Here is a 5,994-nt window from a genome sequence, read left to right as displayed (position 1 = left end):
TATCTCACCTCCAATCCCATCACGGGGCTCAAAGTTATCTTTGTTCCAGAAATTAATCCAGTATTTATGAATATACAAAGTGTATAAATCATCAATTAATGGAAGAATTGCACCAAACCGGTACTCCTAGCACTACTTAATATTACCCAAAGCTGGGTGAAATATCATTAAACTTCATGGGTATCTGGATTACGAAGAATCCTTTTTAATTATATCGATAATGAAGTCTTTAAACAAGTAAACCACGGTTCTTACTCTCCTTTACGAAAAATCGACTTTTTCACAATATATATCCGACAAACCACAAATACGGCCATATCATGGCCTCCAGTTTATCCGGGTTTACAATCACCACCAGGAAAGAGGAGTCTCATTTGAAAATTAAAAAAAATAGTGATTCGTTATAAAGGGCTTGAAAATGCTGATGGAAATAGGGGGTGTCGGTAGTAAGCATTAAGGAATAGAAAGGAGTAGAAAGGATTCAAAGGAAACGCTCCCAATAAAGACAAGAATAGAAAAATATCGGCAGTAAAGAAGTATTATGGTAGTAAGAAGGGACATGGAAGAATCATTGCTGACAATTCATCAAAAATATGGAGTTGGCGCACACCGAGGACCAAGAACAGGTAAAGTAGACGAATCTGATGACGTAACAGTCCTGGGTTGTAAGCCAGAAGGTATACAGGCGGTCACTTTCTTATTGATAGCAGCGGAAGATATCGGCTTACAAGTAAAACAAAGTAAGCAGGGATATCCAACAGGAAGAAAAGATAATCGGAAGCAATCAAACTTTCCTTAAAGTTAATAGCTTTAAATACTTTGGAAGCACAGTGACTTCCATCAACAACCAGCTTAGTGAAATAGACCAGGGTTCCTCAATTCAGTGTGATGTCGTTCCCAGATGTTCGCTGTATCTTTCAAATGAATAACCGGAGTGTTACCATAGAAAAAAATGGTTTCCAGCAATATCGTTGTTTTCAGTAATAGGTACACAGGGATCCCTACAGCCCGAAAAAATTTGTTCAATCGTTTAACAAATAATCGAGACCGTTTGTGACCTAGGGAGTTGAGATGTCACCTAAGCAACTTCTAGTCTCCAGTGTCACTAGCGCTTTCTGACTTGGTAGGGTTGACATTTATTTATAAATGAAACGTTGACCCTCCTCACTCACCTCCATACTCTGGTTAGAAAATGTTGGCTGCCAATAGTATTTCAGAAATAACCAGGTAGAGGGTAGTAAAAAAAAAGTCACAATTTTATTCTTACTCTAGTGACCCGTCGAAAACTGCCCGAATACAGTACATTGCTTACCTAGTTGGTTAGGCATAGGCGCCAACGATTTGGAAGTATTGGAGGGAAATAAGGTTTTAAAGTTAAAATAAAAATAAAAAAAATATATATATAGTCTTTGTTTCCTCAATCCCGATATAAAATCTTGAAAAAATATTTGTAATACGTACATTATATGCATAGATCCTTTGTCTCCTAGCTGCACAAATCCAGGAAGCTCGACTAGTGAAGTATGAGTAATTCTTCTAAAAATAAAATAAAGATTCCATGATTGGTTTCCACCTTTCATTTCCATCGTTTTGGAAAATAATTGTAAGAATAGAATGGGACTTACAAATGTCTCAGATTGGTCATCCCCCTGAAGACTTCAGATTCTATAGCTTGGAGTGAATTTGAACTTGTAATTGTGCTTTTGAAGAAATATAACTTTATTTAATATCATCAAACTTCAATTAATATTACATCATTTGGGAATTCATTGTACTCACAGTTCTACTAAGGAATGTTTGTAGTCGTTCAATAATGTGTTGTGAAGCTTTACCATATCAGCATCAGAAACCGACCTTTCACATATGCCCATAAAAAAAAAAAAAAATGTTACTTTGGAACTTCGAATTAAAAACCTTACTTATACTTTATACTGTAATATTACATTTTAAATCATAAATGCTGAAAGGAAAATAGAAGAATTATTATTCGTAAAAAAATAAGTAAAACATCGTTACATTGTTCTCATCCATTAAATAAAAAAGTTAAAACGTTTCTTGCAATAAGCGGTTCTAAGATGGATGGGGGGTTCCAGAAACCGAATTTAGTATCTATTTATGAATATTTATTACAGGTATTTACGTATGAGGTATATTTGATATAGCAGGGATGTATAACCCTATACAGGGGCACAGCTAGTTAGTATGGAAGATTGTCAGGTTCGATTGTTGTATCTCCAGCCTTAGAGAATCGCCCGTTCTGAAGTCACACCTCGAGGGCTCCACTTCATGCACTATACGTCCATGCGCTAGCGAAGAAGAGAACAAACTCTCACCTGTGGTAGTCGACCGCATCACGACGTCATTGCTGAACCGTGACGTTCCTCCTTCAGTCATCAGCCGCACTATGCTTCACTCTTTGGCTGATTAGTGGTTTGCGGAGTCAGGTCCAGTTGATCTATTAATTGGCGAGAACCTATACCCACGGATCATCATTGAAGCTCCTTACCCTAGTGAAGTCGTGAAGTCGAAGGACTTTATTTCACACCCAGTCTTCGGCTTAGTTGTTTCAGGGGTTGTACATAACCTTGCACAAACTACTTCCTGCTCTCTTTTCTTCAAATCTAGCTGTAATATATCCAATTCTCATGAGAAAGCAGTGGGGAATCATTCTCACTCAACTTCAAGGGTCTCTGGAGGAAACAACCAACGAACGTCTTCATACACCGCTCCTTATCCGACTCAAAACAATATTGTACGGCGTAAATCTACAACATTGCTTCGGTCCTGCAAGGATTTACAGTCAGTAAATAAAAATGTCAGTCCCGAGTTATCCCTAGATCAGCCACCCAAGCCGCTTCATCTACAGTTGCTATTAACCAATCTGTCTCTGTCACGGAAACTCCATCTGTACCGAAGATTCAACCTATTCTCTCAAGCATGCTCCACATCATAGGACATCAGCATCTACTTCATAAAGAAGAGAATGTATCTGTAAGACGTACTGGTTCTGAATTACAATTCGAGGGATTTCCAGAACCAGAAATACCCTTAAACTGAGATGTAACTAATATCTCTACCACCAGTGATATGAAGTATCGTGAAACCTCAAAAGCCGATTCTGTTCATCTTGCTTTTACATCTAGACATTATGATAACTTGTCACATCGTAGTCACACTTTCATGAACGGAAACGTTGCAACTGCATCACCTTCAAGTTGTGACGCAGGTTATTTGCATTCCATACGACAATGATAACAATGATATGAAGTAAAGTAGCACAGATCCGAGAAGTGTTGTCCGTAACATCAATCCTGTGGCCATTAATACCCAAGCGGCTACTGTTAGGTCCAAGAAGACTACAATGTCATTGAACACCAGAGCTGGAGGCTTAGGGGATCTGGATCTAATCTATCACCTGGACATCATACGGTCGCAAGTCATTCCAAATCCAATCCGAGTGATAACATACGATTGGCAGATTCATCCACGGCTGCAGTTGAAGACGAATGCCACATCCATCAGAATTCTACTGATACAAGAGTACAGAGACAAGGGAGTCTACCACCAATTCGTAATCTCTGTTTAAGCTGTTACTTCTCCACAGTATATCATAATTCAAGGATAAATCGGTAACAAGTAGCTTAGGTGGGGGTATACCTGGGCAACGTTACCAAGATTTGAAGAAAAACACAACTCAGTAAAGTTAGGTTAAACCACGGTCATATCAATTGTTCGTATGTATTAAGTACATAGCGTTTACATGATTGTTGTTGGTTCTTTTCGATTCATTTATTCTGTTGTTCCTTGTTCTTGTTTTTCTCGTTTTAGGTTTACTAGGTTTTATTCGTTTCATTGTGTTAATTTTAGTTATGTAGTTCATTCATTTCATTTAGTTTAAAAGGCGTGTATCAGTTCCTCTATGTAAGGTGTTAACTTAGTTTTCAGTCCTTCTTATCTAGTGGGAATAGTTACGGTGGGCGGTGGCTCACTTTAGTGCTCACTTAATCAATTTTCTTATTTTTTTTATTCATATTTCATTCCATTCCTTATTGCGCACTAAACCTAAAAGCAAATATTTCTATTTCCTGTTGAACACAAAACGTACCTTTTCTTTTTTTTTTCTCAATGCTCTGTGCATAGAGCAACTTATATTGAATATTTTGTTTTGTTGTAAATTTCAACCTACCAACAGTCATCTCCAGTCTGCATCATCTTATCGTCATGTAAATCATCCGGAGCTGATTTAGGTGGGCGGTTTGTTCCGTTCTAACTGATTTTGAAACAACCAAAATCATATAGCTAATCATCAAATCAGCACCCCATGCAGCCGAGAAAACAAAAGCACTCACACTGACACTCGCTAGCGAGCCTTGGCCGGGGGCATCTATTTATCTCTTCGGCTATCTTCTACCAGAAAAATGAGGGAGTAAAGACACCTTGAAGTGCCTCCTGTAACAGAGGAGGAGAAGGGAGGAAATCAAAAGAGGGTGAAGAGGATAACCTAGCCATGGAGTAAGTGTACCTATCAATATAATTCAACTATCATTATCAGCGTAAATAAATCATAGACCCATTATTCAAAATCAACTAACACACCTGTTGTTTCGGCCACTCCCTACCTCAACTGTAATTTATGCAATAGATTTATCGTTTAAATTAGCCGTAGTGATTATTGAAATTTCATTTGCATAAATATTTATCCACATTATTTTAATTTCTACCACCAAATCAATAATAACGTTTTATTTAATTAATTCATGAACTTGATCTGTTTAAATTTTTATTCTACTTGTAACAAATATAAACAAAGGGTTGAAATTCGTAGGGTGATCTTGGAAAGGATAACTATTCTAGTTACCATATCTACCTGTTCCTTAACTAATAGCTTCAGAATTTTCGTGTTATCTTGATTTTTAGATTTTTTTTTGTTTATTGTTCTCGGTTTGCTTGAAAAGTGAAGAAATGGTATACAAATTACATTTTAAATTTTTAAAAATTTAATAGTTATATCTTGAAAATAGTAGTTTATTATACTGCTATTTACGGTTTATTGTCCTTCCAGAATAGCCGAATTTTCACTACACTTTATCTAAGATTGTTTTAGATGTTTAGTAAGGAGCTATCATTTGACTTCTGGATATTACATTATTATACATTATGCATATTACATATTGGATACATTGGACGATGAAAATAATAAATGCCCTCTCTCCTACCCCTTCCGTAACAGGAGGTTCCTTATTTCGGTTTACCTTTTGTATCTCGAAAATGGTGCGCCGTACAGAAACACATGTGTAACCAAACATTAAAGCTGAAATTTACTTTAAGACTGTTTATGTCATGTTTTTTTTTCGTATCTATTCGGGGTTTGGCTCTGGCCGTTGAGAGACATACATCAGATCTACGTCGGCCTCGTAAGTGAGTGGGTTTTTTCGTTAGATTGAGCTGAAAATTTCCTTTACCAAAGAATGAAGTACAAGGAGGCGATCTTTCTAGTTTCATTCAGATCAGCCCAGAATCTTAATAATTAGGAGAAAAGAAGCGGCACATAACCAGGACATGGTTCCTTATCAGCGGGACAGTTCTAACTTGTAGTACCCCTCCACTTAGATCTCAGATGGTTGGCGGTCAATGTCACTGTATCTTCTGGGATCACGAAAACGTCAGTCATCAGAAGAGCCCAGTGATGTCTACTGATATCTGTCACCCATCATCTGAGCCCAACTTCAATTATCATAACTTTTCGAATTTATTTATTTAAAATAATTACTTTATAACTTGGTGAATTCTCATGAATCTACAGTTCGATAACGACTAGATATTAATATATAGAATTTTTTTTTAATTGTTTTTCATTTTTAATTATTTGTTTACATTTGATTTATATATTTTTATAACTGACGGTTTCTTTGTTTTATTTAGTAATGTAAGATGTATTCTAATCATATAATGACCCTTTCTTTTTAAAGGAAAGAGAGAAAAAGAGTGTAAATT

The 5,994-nt window shown here is 36.5% G+C and overlaps 1 long non-coding RNA gene across 1 annotated transcript; it reads right to left on the bottom strand.

Moving 5' to 3' along the window:
- Positions 1-1,453: 1,453 nt before the first annotated feature.
- On the bottom strand, positions 1,454-1,877 carry LOC106690829 (uncharacterized). The gene is made up of 3 exons (XR_010842788.1): positions 1,780-1,877; positions 1,626-1,700; positions 1,454-1,536 (listed from the first exon to the last, which is right to left on the bottom strand). It is a non-coding gene; the product is annotated as an uncharacterized lncRNA (long non-coding RNA).
- Positions 1,878-5,994: the final 4,117 nt, after the last annotated feature.

This window comes from Halyomorpha halys, unplaced genomic scaffold (genome assembly GCF_000696795.3).
Source record: "Halyomorpha halys isolate HHAL.00 unplaced genomic scaffold, Hhal_1.1 Scaffold1897.1, whole genome shotgun sequence".
In the NCBI taxonomy this organism is placed as follows: domain Eukaryota; kingdom Metazoa; phylum Arthropoda; class Insecta; order Hemiptera; family Pentatomidae; genus Halyomorpha; species Halyomorpha halys.
The sequence above is the reverse complement of the archived record's forward strand: the minus strand, read 5'-3'. Positions and strand labels throughout refer to the sequence as shown.